This window comes from Chelonoidis abingdonii, chromosome 2 (assembly GCF_003597395.2).
Source record: "Chelonoidis abingdonii isolate Lonesome George chromosome 2, CheloAbing_2.0, whole genome shotgun sequence".
Lineage (NCBI taxonomy): Eukaryota > Metazoa > Chordata > Testudines > Testudinidae > Chelonoidis > Chelonoidis abingdonii.
The window spans coordinates 267674564-267696006 of NC_133770.1; the positions used below are offsets into that span (position 1 = coordinate 267674564).

Sequence of the window (21443 nt, forward strand, 5' to 3'; positions counted from 1 at the left end):
CATTTGCCTTTGCAAGGTAGCAGAGATGGTTACCATCCCTATTGCATCATCTACCATTGTAAATTGGTGATGAGATGACAGTTATCAATCATTTTGTACCGTCTGCTGCTGTCATGGGTGCTCCTGGCTGACCTTGCTGAGGTTGGCCAGGGGCGCATGGACAAAAATAGGAAGGACTCCCTGGGTCATTCCCTTCTTTATGTTTTTTGTCTAAAAATAGTCAGTCCTGCCTAGAATATCGGGCAAGTCTATTAGAGAGCCAGAGAGCACCCCCGCTCCGGGTCAGAGCCCCAGAGATCCCGCAGAAATGATGAGCTACATGCCATTCTAGAGGGTGTCTCTGCAACAACCCCACCTGTTGCTTCCCTCCTCCCACAACCCTCCTGGGCTACCGTTGCAATGGCCCCCCATTTGTGTGATGAAGTAATAAAGAATGCAGGAATAAGAAACACTGACTTTTTAGTGAGATAAAATGAGGGGGAGGCAGCCTCCAGCTGCTGTGATAGTTCAGGGAGTACAGAATCTTTTCTTTAGACACGAAAGGGGACGGGGGGCTGATGGAGTTCAGGCTCCAGCTGCTTTGATGAGGACAGTTACCAAGCATTTTGTACCATCTGCCAGGAATGACAGGGAGTCATTCCCATTTTTACCCAGGCGCCCCCAGCCGACCTAACCAAGGCCAGCCAGGAGCACTCGCAGGCTGATGACGGTTTTCCACCATTTTGTACCATCTGCCATCAGGAAAGTAAGGGGAGGGGATGATGCTGTTCAGCGCCGCAGTACCACGTGTACCAGCAGCACGCAGTAGACATACGGTGACACTGAAAAATGGCAAGAAACAATTTTTTTCCCTTTTCTTTCATGGAGGGGGGGGGGGTAAATTGGCGAGATATACGCCTAACACCCGGACAATGTTTATGACCCGTACACAGGCCATTTGAGAGCTATCAGCCAAGAATGCAAGATGTTTTCGAGACGCGGATTGGGATAGCTGGGTCCTCCGTCCCCTCTCGTCCATGAGCGTTCATTTGATTCTTTGCTTCGTTCTGTGTCCCGCACTGTGCTTGTCACGGCAGCCTGTGCTCAGTCCCTTGCTAGTAGGCTCTGTCCTGATCATAGCCTGGAACGATTTTTTCAAATGCTTTGTCATTTTCATCTTATGTAATGAGAAGTCTGAATAGAACAGAATTTGTCTCCCCAGCTACTCGATCAGATCCAGTATCTCCCGTATTGGTTCATTGCTGAGCTTCTTTTTTGGATTTGGGACTGCAATGGCCAATCACATGCCTGAATCAGAGCTCCACGCAGGCAAAACAGCGGAATGCAAAGATTCAAAAGTTCACGGGACTTTTCCTGTCTACCTGGCCAGTGCATCCAAGTTCAGATTGCTTTTCAGAGCGGTCACAATGGTGCACTGTGGGATACTGCCCGGAGGCTAGTACCATCGATTTGCGGCCACACTAACCCTAATCCGACATGGCAATACCGATCTCAGCGCTACTCCTCTCGTTGGGGAGGAGTACAGAAATTGGTTTAAAGAGTCCTTTATATCAATATAAAGGGCATCGTTGTGTGGACGAGTGCAGGGTTAAATCGGTTTAACACTGCTAAATTCGGTTTAAATGCGTAGTGTAGACCAGGCCATAGCTTGATGGGGATCTATCAATTTAATGGTTTGATTCTGGAAACACACATGACTGTCTCTGCACACTGAATGAATTGAAGTGGAACTCATGAAAATAAATGTATGCACATGTTTAAATGTTTTCGAGTTAGGCATAATTCACTTAACTAGTAGCCAGTAAAAGTTAAAGGCATTTTAAAGTTCTCCAGTCCCCAAGTGTTGCTACCTTTGTGCTGTTTACTCTTGACTCCATTAATTAGTGGTGTTCTGGGTGTGGTGTGGGTTGCAAGTGGGAAATGAGGACTGTAGTGTGTTTATCCCTCCTTCACCCATCAAAAGGGGGGGAGGGGAAGCTGAGAAGAGGGAAAATAATCCTAATCTGTATCCTTCTGCAAACCATTAAGAGTGTATGTGAATAAATTGCTGTTCCATGCTGTGCTGGTATGCTCCTTTTTTTATGAGGTGTGACTAATGTGAAAGTTGAATTCTTACACATTTCCCTTTGCTGCCCATTCCATAAGACTGGAAGAGAAAGGAAGAACAGATTGGGTTACCTATGATGACAGTTTAGTGAAAACTATGGAGGAAAGTTTTTGAACATGCCACCCTTGAGTTGGACCCTGCATTTGATTATCTTTGAACTGGGGTCATAAATCTAATTTAAATCCAGGGAATTACCAGAACACTAAAAATGCCTCCGTTTATACATCTAACAGTCAAGGCTAAATTTATTTAATTGGAAGCACTTCTGTTGCACTCACCTAAGTACCTCTCAAACACTAATGAATGTATTTTATTTATAAGGAACCTGACCCAAAGATCAGGCAATTTAATGGAAAGACTTCAGTGGACTATGGATTAGGCCCAAGGTACTTGAACTTAAAACAGAAGTAGTGATTACCATAAGAATGTATATATGTACAGAACATACTATTTTTTTTAATTTAAATTGTAATTCATATAGTGAGCTGAATCCCTACTCAGATGAAACTCCCATTGATGTCCAGAACTCAACCCAATTAACAGAAATATTTAAGTGGTTGGAGTGTTGGGCATTAATTGTCCATAAATGTATAGTTTAGCAGGACATAGTTTTTTCCTCTCAGACAGTAAAAGATGTAAATTTTCTGACTCCATGCGTTTCTTTTCCTTGTAAGCTCTTATTGCTCCATTTTTTTTGCTTAATCTAAGGCAATACAGTATATGCATTTTTAAAAAAAGTAAACTCCTGTTCCAGGTATTCATATCACACTTCTATCACAACTCACATCTCCAGCACTTTGGAGAATAATAGTGCTGTGTAAAGAGATGTCAAAATAATTACTGTAGTTGAATTTATTTTAAAAGGTTGTATTACTAATAATGCTCCAGGACATTTCCTAGGGAATTAGTGCTTACCTGAGGTTAACAGTCAGAAGCAAAATTGTAAGGTTATGAACATTTCCAGTCAACTATTAAGTCACAAGAAAGTTTCTTAGCCTTTATTAAACTACGTTATGTGACTTTCTTTCTTGCTGGTCCTTCAATGAGCCTGCTATTCTCTTCAGTCTATTGTAGCAAAAATATTAAATTAATGACATTGTTGAAATAAATACAAGAGATGGCAATCTGCAGTCAAAATTAACTGCAGTTGCACCCAAATATAGCTTAGTGGTGAGCTGAGTTAACCGAGGAGGGTACTAAGTGCTTTTGAACTTATTGGGCTGTTAAAAAAAGAAACTTGAACTTCTGTGTTTAATAAGGGCCACTGATACCTGAATTGAGGAGGCCTTCCTTTTATGCTGCAACACAGCAAGGTCTGTGTCATGGGGGTGCTTTTAGTAGGACTGAGAGCTATTACAATTAGAGAGCAAATGAAAGAAAAAAGTAGACACACCTGTTTGTTGGAGTGCTTTGGGCACATCTTCAGCTGGAGTAAATTGCCATCATTACACTGACTTGAATGGAACAATGACACTTCATGGCAGCTGAGCATATGCTCCTTCTGTACTTTTTAAAATGTATTTTTCTTCTGCATCTACCAACCCTATTCAAGGGTTGTCATAAGTAAGGTGAGGATACAACAGGGGTAGGCAACCTATGGCACGCGTGCCAAAGGCAGCGCGCGAGCTGATTTTTGGTGGCACTCACACTGCACTGGTCCCAGGGGCTCTGCATTTTAATTTAATTTTAAATGAAACTTTTTAAACATTTTAAAAACCTTATTTACTTTACGTACAACAATAGTTATATATTATCGACTTACAGAAAGAGATCTTCTAAAAACATTCAAATGTATTACTAGCACGCGAAACCTTAAATTAGGGTGAATAAATGAAGACTTGGCACACCACTTCTGAAAGGTTGCCTACCCCTGGGATACAGTATCCTGTGATTGTCAACTGCTTTCTGTCCGAAACAGGAAATAAAAGGTTATATTCAAATCTTCCTGATTGTGCAGAGGCTAGAAACTGACAATTATCGGTGCTTATATGTGGTGGTAGCAGTAAGTTTCCTGCTGTGTATAAGTATCCCTTATGTACTTCCCCGTTACCCTCAGAAGCAAAGGGATCCTGGAATGACTTCCTGTTCCTTGTCCTTTTTTGTTAACATGGGCAAACACAAAATTGCTAAGTGGATTGTTAGCTAGTTTTAATCTGCTTCTTCTAAAAGTGGGGGAAGGAAGAAAAACAGTAAAAATAGAGATGCACAGAGAAACAAATGCAGAACATTGTTAATCCTAGCATCATTGGCCAAGCTGCTTCTGTGACATCATGCTTTGAGAAGCACCACGTCTCCTCATAGGAACCAATGCTCCCTAAGAGCAAAGGACCCTTTTACTGCCTAACTTCTTCCCCTCCTCAGGGGATCAGACATTAATGTCAGTTGGTGCTTTATGTTTGCAGCATTGTTGTGGCCATGTTGGTCCCAGGATATTAGAGAGAAGGTAGGGGAGGTAATATCTTTTATTGGATCAATGTCTGTTGATGAAAGAGACAAGCTTTTGAGCTGCACAGAACTCCTCTTCAGGCCACTGTGGTGCTTTGGTAATGTAAGCAGAGTCAGAATGAGCTGTACCCTGACATCTGCTGGTGAATTATGGTGAGTGTGGAAAAGAATTTCAGAGGCTGATCGTGTTTGCCTAGGGACACCCACTCTGCCTAGCATAGCCCATGGTAACCTAAAATAGTTACTTTCACAGCTGTGGGATCCCCAGTTTCTTTGTTATTGGGGCAAGAGGAATAAAGTGTTGTTACCCTGATTAAGAAATGAGAAACTACGAAACTGTTTTATGATAAAGGGTTTCACTGTCAACTAAATAGCACTTGCTAGACAAGGGACCTGGGTTCCAAAACCCAGTGAATTGAGAGAGAGAGAGAGGCTGGGGATAGGTGTCTGTACCTGGTGGTGTGGGCTTCTTGTGTGAGCCAGAAGCACCAGTTCTACCTACTCTCTCCACTGTGGAATATCAGAGTTGATTTTTGATTCCCTTAAGAATCTAGATACAGGTTACTGAGCTGAATTCACTATGGGCTAATGGTGCACTAGCACTGGGGCTCCCCTACTGTGAGCTGAAATCACTAAGAACTGAAATCACTTAAGAGCTAGAATTGCTGAGTTGAGAGCACTGAGTACTGTGCTAACTAGTAGGGTAGCCTGAAGCTATACTGTGGAGCAGAGCAGCTGGCAGAGCAGAGTGGAGCAGTTTGTGGAGCCGTGGAGTGAGTGGAGCCGAGCAGTTTGTGGGGACGGCTGGAGCGGATCACGGGACGGCTGGTGAAGCAGAGCAGCTGGCAGAGCAGAGCAGTTTGTGAGGACAGCTGGAGGAGCAGAGTGGAGTGGCTGGTAGAGCGGAGCAGTTCGTGGAGAAAGCGGAAGCAGAACCCCATACAGAGGCAGGGCAGTTGGGCCCGGACCACGTAAGGTGCTCCTTTCTACCCAGGCTGTGTGTGTTTGGGGGGGACCTCTGCAGATGGACTCTTGAACTCTGGGGCTGCACTGACCCTGGACAGAGACTTTTGAATTGTGGGACTTTTGCGATGTGGGTGATCTTTGGGTTGCTGAACTCTAGGGACATTTGGGGTATTGGACTTTGGAGTCTTGGGGTGATTTGGGGATTGCTGGACTGAAGAGCCCAGGGAAAAGGACACGGCCCAATTTCCTGGGGTGGGTCTTTGCTCACGGTTTGGTCTAGGAACTCTAGTTGAGGTGTTTTCCCAATTTAATGCATCTCATGTAATTAAACCTTTTCTGCTACACCGAGACTCTGTGCTTGCGAGCGGGGAAGTATTGCCTCTTCAAGGTGCCCAGGGGTGTGTGTAAGATTTTCCCAGGTCACTGGGTGGGGGCTCAAGCTGGTTTTGCATTACGTTGTAGGGAAGGGACCCCTATGTATTGAACCCGGCCCTGCTGCTATCAGTTTGGCCTGGCAGAAGGGTTACAGTAATAATGTGGAGGGAGGCTCCTTGTTGATTTCTAGGCAGGAGTGGGGCTGGAGGTGGAATCTTACCATTTGACTGACAAGCACTAATGGGAACCTCAAAGGGACCATGCACCTTGACACTAATCAAGCTCAATCTTAGCTTGACACTAAGCTGCTGTGAGCCAGGATGAATAGACGCGCCAGTTAGAGTTCATAAGAAGAGTTTACCAACTTTGCTCCTCATAAGGCAAATGGCTGTACGTTATCTGAGATCCATGTTACAGGGCTCCTATGTCCTCCAAATACTCAGCAGGAGGAAGAAAAAAGAGAGGGGATCAGGAGTATATGCACGGTATACTGCTGCTTCGTAGGGTATGTTCAAGTGCCTCAGGTGACATATGACCAGGATTCATCTCCAAATTTGGCCTGCTAATTGGATCATTAGCTTGTCTGGGCTGGGTACTGACTGGGAGTGTGATGTGAACTGCTGATCCATCTCCCCGCCCCCACCCTGGCCGATATGCTGATGATGGTGGAAGATTGAGCTGCTTCCTCCTTGAGCAACTCCATGGCCTCTAGCTGATGAAAGGGGAACAGGTTTCTTCTTTTCCCCATACATATAGGGCCAAACTGTCATTTGGCATGGTCAGACAGATTCACAGCAAGTTTTATGCATTTGTATGGGAGTTTCCTGCCTTTTTATGGATAAGTAGATGTAGAGGGCTCTAGATGTCTCTACAATTTATAGACAGGGTAACAAAACAGTGTATTGCATGGTAGTTAACAAACTTGCGAGTCCAAATAACTTAGAAGAATAAGATGAGGGGGAAAATTAAATTTAATAACTTCGGAGGAATAATTTGATTTGTGCTAGATACTAATTTACAGATTCCTGGATTCCAAGACCAGAAGGGACCATTGTAATAGAGTATGACCTGGATAACACAAACCATAGGACTTCCCTGAATTAATTCCTGTTAGAACTAGAGAATATATATTTTAGGAAAACATCCAATCTTGATTTTAAAAGTTCCAGGATTGGAGAGTTCACCACAACACTTCTGTAAACTGTTGACCCTCATGTTAAAATTTGCAACTTTTTTTGTAGTCTTAATGTTTCTAGGGTCAACTTTCAGCCATTGGAACTCATTATACCTTGTGTGCCACATTGAAGAGCTGTCTATCACATTTCGGCTCCCCCTGCAGATATTGATCATATCGCCTTTAACTCTTTGTTGAGCTGAATAGATTGAGCTCCTTGAATCTTTGACTATATGGCATGTTTTCCTATCCTTAAAATAATTCTTGTGGCTCCTCTTTGAGCTCCCTTTACCTATTATCCTATTTTCAAGTCCTCAGGAGAGGCAAAATGCTGAAATATTTGGACATAATTGTTCCTTTCCCCAGGTGGGTTTCATCTGGATGTGTGTATACCTTCAAGCAGCAGTAAAGCCGTTAGGTCAAAATATAGCACGTTGGTAGGGAAAAGGCACTTGTTTAATGGTGCAGTCGAAATAGATGTATTTTTTTTAAGTGTAGTCATCCGCTAATAAATCTAGTATTGATCAAAGTTGAAAGATAAATGAAAAAGCCAAAATTTTAAAAGGCCTAAGCAGAGCCTCTTGTATTTATTTTGTCTCCTCATAAATCATTTTGACAGATTGCTCACAGCATGTACTGCGTATTTAGCTGATGAATAATATTAACAATAATAATAAGCAGTATGTATAAGATGCATATCCTATGCCCTCTAATCAATAATTAGTCTAATTATGTATATGGGCTCTAGACCAGAACTGCATACTCAGGCAAAGCTTTCATTGAAGCTGATGGAACTTTTTAAAGAGAATGAACTTCATGATTTGGCTAGGAAACACAAGTGAAGTTTCAATAATACAGTATGGGAACAAAACACTGAGTTGACAATCCACGTGCTTAACTACTACTTGCTATGAGATGCATGATCAGGCAGGTAAGTCTGTTCCAGTGTGATTATTCAAAATAATGCGCTCCTGAAAAGCAGAAGTACTAGCAAGCTGCTCCGTCTGTATCTCGAGCCAGATGTGTTTCAGAATTTTTAACAAATTACACTTCATGTTGTCCAGAGAATCAACAACCTCTGTTCAGATTAAAGAATATTCCTTAAAAATATTTAACCCTAAATCACCTTGAACTAGTGCTAAGCAAGACATTCCAGAAAACATACAATTTTCTTTAAAAACAGAACACATCAAATGAAGCAGTCAGCAAAAAAACCTGGTGCAATCCCTTGCAAATGACTGGCTGCCCGCCGTTGACAGAGCCCCTCTTGCAGCTGCTCAGCCTCTGAGAGCAGCTAGTACCCCCAACCTCCCAGCTCACAGCTGCCTCTGGCAGCGGCAGACGGACCCTGGAGCTGTTCAGTGGCTGCTGGAAGGGCCCCCCCAGCTCCCTGCAGTGCAGGGGCCCCTGCAACTGACTGACTGCTGCTGCTGGCGGGCCCCCCTGAGCTGCCTAGCCGCCAGCAATGGCAGCAGAAGGATCCCGGAGCTGTTTAGCTGCTGCGAGGCCCCCTGCAACTCCCCAGCTGCCACTGTCAGGCATGCCCCCCCTCCAGCTGCTCAGCTGCCGTGAGTAGCCATGCCCCGTGTCCCCGCACCTTTGACGGTGGCATAGGGACCCCAGAGCTGCTCAGCAGCTGCTGGAACGGGCCCTGCACAGCTCCCCAACCACTGGCAGAGGTGGTGGAAGGATTCCCCTCAGTTTCAGCCCCGCAGGGCAATGGGGGCCCTGCACTTCCCCATTTTGTCAGGGGTGTTTTTAGTAAAAGTCAAGGACAAGTCATGGCTTCCGGTGATTTTTTTCTGTTGATTGCCTGTGACATGTCCCTGACTTTTACTAAAAACTATACTATATAAATACTAAAACTGTAGCCTTAAGTATGAGCCATGCAGTAGCATGTCAGCAGGAGAGTAAGCATTTTGTGGGGGCATAGAAAATATCCCTTGAAGATAAACTTGAATTATGTGCAGTTTCCTCTGCGTGGAGCCTGGCTAAAGTGACTTGTAAACCAAAGCTGTTGCTGCACTGAGTGGGTATTTAAGATCCCATGGCACTTTTCAGAAGAGTAAGGATTTCCTCTGATGTCATGAGCTGCTACTCGTTCAGTGATGCTGTTTGTGAAGGTATATACATTGTAAAGGTATCTAAGTGGCCCTCCTTATTAGGCAAGGTGCATCCCAGAGTATCCTCCAACAACATGAGTATAGTTCTACTACTCCATGGTTAGATGACTCTATTAACCAACTGATTGTCAGTCCTTTTAGGGATCTGTTAAGAGGTTACTCTGTGTGTGTGTGTGTGTGTGTGTGAGACACACACACACAATGTAATACGTACATTGAATGTCATTTTTTTTTAATGGCCTGCTTCTACAGCTACTCAAAATTTGGAAGTCCTGTTGAAATCAATGGAAACTCTGTGTGCAGAGCAGTTCTGGGTTCAAGTCTTATTTTTATAAAAACCGTTCAGGTTGCACTGGAATGAAACCATATCACAAGTAAAATATTCATTGTATTAGTCATTAGGATGGTAATTTAGAAAGGTATGAAAAATACTACAGGTATGGAAAGTGGTGGTGAAACTTAACAAATGTCTTGAATGTGGCCAGATCTATCTTTTGTGGCAAAGTATAGCTTTGTCATCATGGGTGCATCCTCTGAAACGATGTCAAACATACAATTATTTTATTCCATACTCAAACAGTTTGTATACAGTTATGAAATCAAGAGTTATCAAAAATATATATATTTCGCATATGAAACTCTGCTGAGGGTCACTATTTCGTATTGAATACAATGGCATTAGATTAGGTTGTCTCTTCCATGGTTGTATTTCTTTCTTCGTATAAATTACCACTGTTTAATTACAGAACCCAGTGTATAGATACTGCTGATGTAAACCTAATCCATTAAGTTGTCTACTTTTGTGGTAGCTGAGTCCCAAGCTGTCGTATGCATTAACTTGAAAAAAGACAAGATTTATGATGCTGATCTAAACACATTCCCAGATGATTAATAGATGATTGATATATTAAAGCTGCTGCAGTTACTGAAAATAAAAACTAAAGCAGCTTTCAAATCCCCAGTGGTGGAGGAAGCAAAGTTTATTTTCTTTAGGAATCACAAGTGGTAGTAGCTGTCTAAGTCAAAAGAAGACAGAGGAAAAAATAAAATACATCTTATTTGTTTATTTCTGTTTTGTTTACACCTTGGGAATGTTATCTTGGTCCATGGTTTTTATTTAAAAAAAAAATTTCCTCTAGGATTATGTTTGTCAGTATTCTTCTACAGTGAAGTTAATAGCTGAAGGACTAATGTTAATCTATTAGAAAATCTCACACCTGTGGGTCATCGTTTGCATCATCTGTGGTACTGATTACAGCAAAAATCTTTGTCGTAGAGTTGACTCTTTCAGTGGTGGATTCAGAATGTGAAATTAAGTCACTGGCAGAAGACCAACACATGGCTCTCCCTGCCACAGATCGCTTGAAGTAACTGAGTGGGGGCAGGATGAGTCTGCACTCGTTTCCAGCCGCACCTAGGGGTGGTCTACTAGAAAATTAGATTGACCCAGCTAGTGATGAGCTGCCAAAATGTTAACAACAGGTTCCCTCCTCCTCACCCCATGAGGGGGTCGTGCCCCATCCAACCCCCCCAAGTTCCTTGATGCCCCCCCCGGGACTCCTGACCCATCCACCCCCCTTACCTGTCCCCGACTGCCCCCTGCCACAAGCCCTCCCTCTCATTCCTAGTATGGGCCCCTGGGACCCCTTGCCCCATCCAACCACCCCTCTCTACTGTCCTTACTGCCCTCCCCAACCCATCCAATCTGCCTTCCCTGCCCTCTGACCGTCCTGACCCCTCTCCACCCCCCCGACCCACCGAACTTCCCTGCCTTCTTCCAACATCCCCTCCCTGCTGCTTGCCCCCTTACCGCACTGCCTGGGGCTGGGGCCAGGGCCGAGGCTGCTCGGCCGGGGCCCAGGCGGGGCCCGAGACTCACCTGGCCAGATTGGTCTGCTCGGCCAGGACTGGGAGCTGCGGGGCCCGAGACCTGCGAGGCCCGGGAGCCGTGCCGCAGGGCCTGAGACTCCCCGGGCCGGACCTGGGGCCAGGGCCGGGCTCGGGCCTGGGAGCCGCGCCACCGAGCTGGGCTGGAGCCACTGGGGCCAGAGCCGGCGCTGCTTGGCCGGGACCGGGCTGGGGTGCTCGGCCAGGGCCAAGGGGAGCCAGACAGGGCCGCATCACGCCACGCCGTGCCTCCCTGAAGCCCTTCTTGCGCCTCCCAGCCCCAGCTTACTTGCCTGCCTGCTGCTGGTTTCAGGCTTCCCACGAACATCTGATTCGCGGAAAGCAGGGGAGGGGGAGGAGAAGAAGGGCAGAGCGTTCAGAGGAGGAGGGGGACGTGAGCTGGGGCTGGGGGCGGGGTGGACAGCTGCCCACGCTTTTGTTAAATTTAAAAGCTTTTTTAGAACCGGTTGTCCTGGAACAGCCAGTTCTAAAAGGGTTTCTAAATTTAAAAACCGGTTCCTGTGAACCAGTGCGAACCGGCTCCAGCTCACCACTGGACCCAGCTACATTGCTCAGGGGTGTGAAAAATCTACACACCAGAATGACATAGTTAGACTGAACTAAGTCTGCATGTAGAGAACACTAGGATGATTTTTTTCGATCTAGGGATTGCTGACGGGAGAATCCCTCTCATCAGCGTAGTTAGGGTCTATGCTGTAGTGTTTCAAGTGTAGACAGGTCCCTATTCCGTATATGCTTGCATGGATGGGAATATCAGGGATTGTCTGGGATGTAGTACATTGTATAGCACTGTGCCTGAACCTTCCTCGCTGACCCAGCCCATTATGTCTCCGTTCTCTCCATGTCCCTCAGTAGAATACACTTTTCTTGAAGCCCTACACACCTGTATGCCCATGCCTCTGAAAGGTTTTAAGAAGACAGATAATGTGCATAGAGGCCACAATGGAGACACTATAAGAATCTAACTAGATACTTAAATGCAAGAAAAATTACAAAAAATCCCCCAAAACCACACACTAAACAAAATTGACAGAACTAACACCACACCAGCTAACTCATCACTGCTCATTCACTTTGCTTTATATTGCATCCCACCCTTCTGTATGTTGTGTATCTAAATTGTAAGCACTTTGCAGTTAAGATCTTATTTTTTATTTGTCTTCAAAGTGCCTACCATGCTCAGTTGGCTGTATAGAAACCATTGTTTGTTCAGTAGTTTATTTCCAAATTAATCCATTAATATGGAGTCTAGTAGGGATGCATAACTGAAAACACTCATGGCTATTCTTGTCTTGAAAAACTGAAAGAACTTTAGCTGTATATTGAACTCCAAACAACTGAATACAGTTGATAGGATCTTCACCTGGTGTAAATCAGTGTAGTGCCATTTTACACTAATTGAGAATCTGGCCCTCTCAGCCTTAGTGTAACATCTGGAAAAAAACAAAGAAAAAAGCTGTCTCAATAATTTTTTGGAGAAGTAGTCTTGCTTATCTCATCATTTCACGTTAGAATGAAAGGAAATTAATAGTGCATCTATATGTAGATGCCTTCATCAGATCTCACTTGACTTTCATTTTATTTTTGTTGCTTGATAGTAACAAGTTATATGGGCTTGTATTCTACTGATTCTAAACTTGTTTTGAAAAATTACCTGGTGAAGGGCCTGAAGCACATCTGAGTAAAGCTGCTCAGGCGTGTATTTTGCATTACTTCAGTTGCAAGTAACTTTACTTCTGGGCATAAGTATTTTGCAGATTTGAGCCCAAAAAGTGGATATGAAGAAAGAACATGTCTTTTATCTAATCATTTTAATCACTGCTCTGTTTTTTTTTGTTTTTTTTTTTAGAGACTGGATCTGGATTAATCATTAGGGGCTGGATTCTGCCACCCTTACTCACTGTGAGTTGTATCTCAGTCCACAACTAGTCCACCTTGATTTGCACCTTATTCTGAGTAGTCCCCTTTATTTCAGTGTGAAAAGAGTAGCAGAATGTGGATACCTTGGTTGATAGTAATTTACTAGTAGGAGAATGTATGCTGATTCAAAATGTACTGCACTTCAAAATAAACGGTCTCACATTGTTTTGTCTCTTTGGTGGCATCTTTTAATACTCTAATATTGCAGTGTCAGGGGTTACTTGTGCATCTGCATTTAAAGTATAAGTCATAGATGGTAAAACTCTTGGTAGTTTTCATGTTAAATGTAAATTACATAGTGTTCTTGGAGCTAAGAAATGCTCTGGTAAGCATTTTGAGCCTGATTCAGTTGTCAGACCATTCTTACACCAATGAAACACTGTTGGCTTCAGTGAAGGTACTTCTGATTCTCACTGGTGTAAGTGAGAGGAGATTCAGACTCCCAAAAGAATTCCCATAGTGTTCAAGGAAAACTAGTTAATGATGGCATTATTTATTTAGAACCTTCATTTCAGAGTTACATTTCTGCATAAGAAATGCCTCGTTATGCTGTTAAGTGGTGGTATAAACCAAAAATAAATGTGTGTTTATTTTAAATGTCTAAAATGCTCCTCTGATATGTGCTATAGGCACAAGAACACATGCTGCTGGGGGATTTTTAGTGAAGGCTGAGGTTGCCCATGCTTGGTCTAACCGGACCACAAGAAGAATGAGGTCCAGTGGTTATAGCCCTTGACTGGGTGTAATGTGCATCTGACAAGACATGCTGCTGACTGAGCCAGCCAAATTATCTATTAATAACAGCTTCCAAGAGGTCTTCAGGAGTAACCCCATAACAAAGTGCAGAAGCACTATCAAACTCCCTTCCCTTTGAATAGGTCTTGAGAGATGGGCTGCTGGACAGACTGAAGGATGAGAATGTCTAGGGAAAGGCAGGGCTTCTTTCTCTGCCTCTGAGGATCCTCCTAATACAGCAGTCTAGTGTTTTGTTTTTCCCTTTTTGTGTGTTGTTTTGTTTGGCTTGTGTATACAAATATTCTCTCCTGTTAAAGAGGCCTCACTGCTCGTAGCTGTGATTTTGTTTCTGCTCAGCCAATCCACAAGGGAAAACACAATTGCCTCCATATGTTTACTGGTTGCTGGCATTTGAGCCTGTTCTTTCTGTCTCGCTTAGCAATCTCACATGTTAAATAGGTTGGAAAGGAGACTAGGTCCCCATGGAACCTCCCAGGTGAGAGTGCTGAAGTCTAAGGAGCAGTTGCCCACCCTGATTCTGAGTATGTTTTGAGAGGAAACATTGAGGCCATTTCAACAGCATTACAGAGGCTCAGCACTGCAGGAAGATTCTCTTTATTCCAAGGGTGTTCCCTGGTGTCATAAACCAGTGGTTTTCAAAGTTTGGATCGTGACCAAGTACTGGATTATGGAATGCAAGGCATTGGCTTGCCTTGCTCAGCCTCCAGGGACCATGGCGGCTGGCCAGTAAAAACTAGTAATCTCTACCTGTTCTGATACCGCTCTGCACCCCAGAAGCAGCCAGCAGCAGGTCCGGCTCATAGGCAGAGGAGCTACGGGGCTCCGCATGCTGTACCCACCCCAAGCACCGGCTCTGCTCCCATTGGTGGTAACCAGCCAGTGGGAGTTGGGGTGGCGGTGCCTACGGGTGAGAGCCACGCAGAGCTGCTTGTACGCCTCCACCTACGAGCCAGACCTGCTGGCCGCTTCCAGCGTGCAGCACGGTCTGCAGTGCCAGGACAGGCGGGAAGCCTCCTACTCCCCAACCCCCCCATTCCTGACCCCACCCCACAGCTCTCACCCCCGCACCCCAACCTTCTTCCCTAGCCCTGAGCCTCCTCCAACACCCCAAACCCCTCATCGCCAGCTCCATTGGGTCATGGGCATCAACAATTTTCTTCAGCTGGGTTTCCAGAAAAATAGTTTGAAAACCACTGGCCTAAACCACAGGCTGTATGCCCTTTTTGTACTGATGGGTCTATCGCATGGTATTAAATAAATGGGTCCACAAGTCAAAGTCCTGTTCACAAAAGAATAAAACCTGCATGAATTTTGACCGTGGAGCCACCTCCTCACTATAACAATCTTGTAACACCTTCTCTGGGCCACTTCAGAGACTGGCATATACTGTTTCTCAGCCTGGAAATATTATAGGCAGACTGTAGCACTGCGAAGTTAAGGTTGCCTGACACATTCTATTCTGAGACCCTGTTTTCAGTTGCTTATACCTTTGCCAAACTTTAACTGTTCGTATTGAAATTTTCCATGATGGATGTCTGCCTCAGACTGTATTTGTTTTTCTTGGGCAGCTTCACCTAAAGCTGTTCAGCTGTTTCAGAGAACAAGGCCAGGGAAAAAGTAGTAGTTTGCCATATAAAATAATCTTACTATTGTTCTGGAGTAGTGACCTGAAATTTGGCAGGAGTGTCTCCCTAGGGTCACGGATGTGTCTTTTGCTGCCTTTGTGAAAATTTGCCCAAATATAGTCAATTTATAAGTCTTGGAAAAACCTCAATTTGCAGATGATTTGTAGAAACTTGTTACGCTTTGACAGCTGAAGGTGCTCTCTGTACTGATCATGCGCCAGCCCAGGGATACAGGGGCTGAGCTGGACTTTTCCTTCAACTGCTCCTCCTGCTGCCAGAAGCTGTTGTGGCACAGGAACTGAGAGCAGGGAAGCTGGGTATCCTGTGCTCAGTATGATTTTCCCCTACCCTGGCCCTAGCAGGCACCCAGACTGCATGGCAAAGGAAGCAAACTGACTGAAACATAGAGGGAATAAATGCTAGACTTGAAGGAGTGGATTGGAAGATGAGTGGTGAGGGGATATTGAGATTGGTGGGCACAGAAACTGGGAGCTAAGTGGGAAACTGGGATGGAGTGGTGGGGAAACTGAGGTCAGATGAAGAGAGACTGGGACTAGCTGGGCAAGGAGCCTCGAGGGGGATACTGGGATAATGGTAAGGAGATTGAAACTGAGATGAAGATTTGGATGTGGGAGACATGGGACAAGAATAGTACAGGGACATGCTGGGGGGGAGAAGAGCAGAGAGTCTTTCTCCCCCCTCCTTCCCTGACGCAGTTCCTTCCAGAGCCTGGAGTGGAACCCAAGATTCCTGAGTCTCACCATTCCTCTGCTGTCAGCAAGTATCTGTGAAGCCCTTTGGCAAAGTGTGTGTGTCATCCTCTGCTAACGCTGGTCCAGACAGAACATGGCAACTTGCTGCTCCTATCAGGTAATCTCTTAAATCAAGTAGCAGAGGGAGTTCTTTGTTCCACCCCTGCTGATGAATCAAATAAGGGTCAGGATGGTCATACATGGTAGGATTTCTCTTCTTGCAGTTACCGGTTTAAAAAATAAACATAGAGGAATTACACCCACAAATATGTTAAGGTTGCAAAGTGAAGCTCTCAAAAGTTAGGAAATGCGAGAAGGAAGGTTGCCTGTGGACACTGGACCTTAATTTCCTCCGTGCCTCCATTCCCTGGCTGTGAAATGGGGACAGTACCATCCCCCTCACCTCACAGGGGTGTGGTGAAAAGAAATTCATTGTAGTTTGTGAAGAACTATTTATCCTGTGCCCTGAATGAGGCAGTGTTCTTTTGGGGGTCAGGGAAGTATGTGAACATGTAATTAAAGACTGTAGCATAATGCATATACATGAAGGGGGGGGAGAGGATGAATTAAGGTTTCACAGGAAATCTTAAATCTGGCATTTGCTAATTTCAGTGCTTGATTTGCAACCTTAACTTTCTTTTAAATGTAATTTTTGTGTGTTGTTTGTAAACAATGTTGGACCACTACAGGCATGGAAACAGAGTAAAAACAGGGACCAGAGAGCACTGGGAAAAATTTTCCTGGGGGCTTTGTTAGTTCACAGAGCGCTCAACACAAGCCAGTACCCATGAGTCACAATTTGTACTCTGAGCTTATTGCCTTTAAAGGTAAGGGGCTCCCAGCAGTGTCAGTGCAGGGAGAGAGCGGATTCCTTGTGGCCACTGCTCCTTCCCTTGAGTAAATGGGTGCAGAGTGCACAAACAGTGTGGGGAATAGGTGGAACCTTGGCTAAGCCAGCACTGAGAAGCAAGTAATTTTGCCCTTGGCCAGTAGAGGATTATCCTTCCACCTCCAGCACAAGTAGGGAACCATACAGGGACTTGGACTCACAGGGGTTTCCATAGTCTGCGCTGAGGCAATGCACCCACTTACCACCCCTTACTTCTGACTCAAAGTCAGTGTTGGATTTTGAGCAAAATTTGGCCCTATGTGAATTTTATTTTTTAAATCAGTGACAGACCACTTTGTCTGTGACACTAAAGGCTAGGTACTGGCTGAACAGCAGAAGTACAGCATGTGTGGAATATGTTGTAAACATAGTAAGACACCTTCCTCAAAGCTTCTCCAACCTGTGTTTGCCAAGGACTGTCTAAGCTCTTTATAAAAATACTTAATTCATAAAAATATCTCATAACATAGACAAATGTAATCTGTATGCGACCATACCCAATTCCATTCATTCACTGTTGGCAGGTTCAAATTTTCAAGCATGTTTGAGTGCTGCAGGCAGAGGCACTCAGATTCTGTGGTGATGAGTGTTGTAGAAATGAATTTCCCAGGGGAGAAAGCAAGCAGGCTCTGACTTTCTATAGTTGAAGCTTCTGAGGTAATTTGGGAGAGCACTGATTGACTATGACTCCTTTCGGAGTCCGCCTTCTTCAGCCAAAAAGGAAGTATGCACAATCCGAGGCTTTGAGGGGAATGTGGCTATTAACTTTGATGTGAGGATTCTCCCAATTCAGGAATCATGGGGAGATCCCCTGTTCAAATACAAATGTCATCTATTCTCAAGTCCTTTCTCATCATTGCTAATTGCCAAGGTATTGTGTGCTACCTGCTCCTCCTACCCAATTATCTAAGTAATGTCTCAGTTCACTCTTAGGCCTGGTCTACACTACGCGTTTAAATCGATTTAAAGAGCGTTAAATCGATTTAACGCTGTACCCGTCCACACTACAACGCCCTTTATATCGATATAAAGGGCTCTTTAAATCGATTTCTGTACTCCTCCCGACGAGAGGAGTAGCGCTAAATTCGATATTACCATATCGGATTACAGTTAGTGTGGACGGAAATCGACGTTATTGGCCTCCGGGCGTATCCCACAGTGCACCACTGACCGCTCTGACAGCAATCTGAACTCGGAATGCAGCGGCAGGATTAACGGAAAGCCCTGCGAACTTTTGGATTACATTTCCTGTTGCCGAGCGTAGAGCTGATACAGCACGGGTGGCGATGCAGTCTCAAATCCAAAAAGAGCTCCAGCATGGACCGTACGGGAGATACTGGATCTGATCACTGTATGGGGAGACAAATCTGTTCTATCAGAGCTCCGTTACAGAAGAGAAATGCCAAAGCGCGTTTGAAAAAAATCCAAGATACACAGCGCTGCGTGACAAGTCGTAACGGAAGCCAGAGACTCAAATGGACGCTCATGGATGGAGGGGTTACTGAGGCACTCCAGCTATCCACAGTCCACAGCAGTCTCTGAAAAGTATTTGATTCTTGGCTGAGCTCCCAGTGTCTGTAGTTCAAACACAGTGTCTGGCGTGGTGAGGGAAAGCTCCTCAGTTTCTTCCCCCTCACCATGTGAAAGAAAAGCGAAAGAAATCATTTTGACTTCTTTCAATGTCACCCTATGTTGTACTGAAGTGCGCTGGTAGACGCGATGCTGCAGCAGTGCTGAGAGCAGTATCCGCTCCTCTCCCTCTCCCCCTCCCTAGGTGGTAGACGGTGCAGTAGGACTGGTAACCGTTCCTCATGAATATCTAACATGTTGACATGAGGGCATCATTCTTGGTTACTCCCAGTAGATTAGGACAAGAACAGCTAATAACTAGCTTCATCATAGCAACTGGGGGCTTCAGCCCCCTCCCTTTCCTGTGAAAAGATTCTGTACTGCCTGGACTGTCATAGCAGCAGCTGCTGTGCTCCTCTCCCCGTAACTGCTTAATGTCCTGCCTGGACTATCATCGCGCCGGAGGCTGCCTCCCCCTCATTATGTCACTAATCAGTGTTTCTTATTCCTGCATTCTTTATTACTTCATGACACAAATGGGCAGGACAACTGCCACGGTAGCCCGGAAGGTTGGGGAGAAGGGAAGCAACGGTGGGGTTTGTTTGCCGGGGCACCCCCTGTGAATTCTGACACGGAGCAGCTGTGCTGTCTGATACACTGGTCCTCTAATACACTTTGCCCCTTATTCTAGGCAGGACTGACTCTATTTTTGAAACCATAAGGGAGGATTGACTCGGAGGATCAATCCCAATTTTGCTTTGCGTTGCGCCCCGGCCGATTTCAGCCAGGGGCACTCATGATAGCAGCGGACAGTACAGAGGGGGAGAGATAACCGTCATTTCTTGCCAGTTTTCTCCGGCCAGTAGACGGTAAGGAACGACCGGTAACCATCTCTGCTATCATGCAAAGCAAGTGAATGCTGCTGTGTAGCGCGGATGGGTATCGCCTCTCTGTCTGCAGCATCCAGTAATACATACGGTGCCGGAAAAAAAAAAAAGCTGAACGGGCTCATGGTTGCCGTGCTATGGCGTCTGCCAGGGCAATCCAGGGAAAAACGGCGCGAAAGTTGTCAGCTGATGTTTTTCCCGGAGGAAGGAAGACTGACGACATTTACCCAGAACCACCCACGACAATAATGATTCAAACCCAGAATCCAAAGGGCGGAGGAGACTGCGGGAACTATGGGATAGCTACGAAGAGCTACCCACAATGCAATGCTTCAGAAATCGACGTTAGACTCGGACCATGGACGACACAACGCCGAATTACTGTGCCTAGTGTGGGCCGCATGAAATCGAATTTAAATACAGTTTTTTATAAAACCGATTTTAGCTAATTCGATATTATCCCGTAGTGTTAGCACGTGGCCTCAGTGACATTACATTGTTACCGAGAAAGGGACAGTCTCTTCTGCAGCTTTCTAATGAATCCAGAGGAAATAAGCACCTTTACTTTTTTTTTTTTTTTTTCTGTCTCACTTGGTTTAATTTAGGTTATCCCTTAACTGCTACAAATATGTGAAGCTTCATCTGTTTGGAACTGCAGTTTTTGTTAAGCAACTTTTTCTCTTCAAATTTTCCCTTCCCTTCCCCCTATAACTTGATTTTTGTGAAGCTTTGTGTTTTATACAATTTGTCCCTTGATAAGAATGCGTATTCAAATGATCTTTAGAATGAATTAATAATCCTTGCTTAGTTCACTAGGCAGAGGATGTTTTAGAAAACTGCCAGACAGAATCAAATGGGCTAATGTTTTCTGCAGCAAATCAGGATGGGGTTTTTTGTACACAAGTTTGGTTACTTTTCTGTGTATCTCTTCATATATGTTGTACAGATTGTTAGAATTTTGATGTGTGTTGTCCTTTTTGAGATCCTCCGATTAATCAGTGAAAACAAGAACTTGGGCTAAGGTATAGCAATTGAGTGTTTTTTGTAGTCTGTTCTTTATATTTCCTACTCCCTGTTTGCATGCTGTTACTGAAGTACTCTGCTGTACACTTGTAGTCATCAGAAGTTATTTTTTAAAACATGCAAATTAATCTAAATCATGCTAGTCAACTGGAATGTAAAGATCTTAACACTAGCATGGTATAAAACACTAAAAGATGGTGTAAGCGGCTTGTAGTTTTCCAGATGCTTATACCTGACATTGTGCACCAAAATGCTTACACATTAGAACGAAACACATTTCAGTGCACAGAGCATTCAGTTTCCATGCCAGGATTAAGTTACTTAAGTTTTGTTTGGAGATCTTGGCAGTGGGAATTCTAAACCACTAGCTTTTTTTTGTCCTTTCCCTCTCAAAAATATCTATGCCATTTTAATTTAACTGAAAAGCATTAGTTTAGCAAAAATCCATTTTTTAAATGATTATTTCTTCCAGCCTTAGCGTTAGCAAAGGGAAGGAAATATTTATTTACACTAGTTGTATACTGAATGGATTAACTTGAATGACAGCTCTTATTACCTCCTTTCTGTATGTCCTTGTGTACTGTCATCAAAACACATGAAAACCTTTCTATCAGCTTGTATGCAGTGGTCTCAGGATATTAGAGACAAAGTGGGTGAGGTAATATGTTTTATTGGGCTGACTTCTGTTAGTGAGAGACAAGCTTTCAAGCTTATATAGAGTAAGCTTGAAAGTTGGTCCAATAAAATATTATTTCACCGACTTTCTCTTTCTTAGCCTACAGTCATGCTTTATATTAACAGGATTTAGATAGTACTGCAAAAAGTTTTAAAAAACACTTTTCAGAGTACTTTGATTAAACACTCTTTTTACTATCTGTGTTGCTGTCTTGTTTCCAATAATGTAGGGGAAAAAATGGTTTCAAG

The 21443-nt window shown here is 44.3% G+C and overlaps 1 protein-coding gene across 1 annotated transcript in view; it reads left to right on the plus strand.

Moving 5' to 3' along the window:
• The window catches only part of OXR1 (oxidation resistance 1), a 542358-nt gene that overhangs the window by 2477 nt on the left and 518438 nt on the right, over positions 1-21443 (plus strand). Inside the window, exon 2 of the mRNA XM_075063185.1 lies at positions 12948-13000. The gene's annotated coding sequence lies outside the window, so the exon portion shown is untranslated. The remainder of the gene's footprint in view (positions 1-12947; positions 13001-21443) is intronic.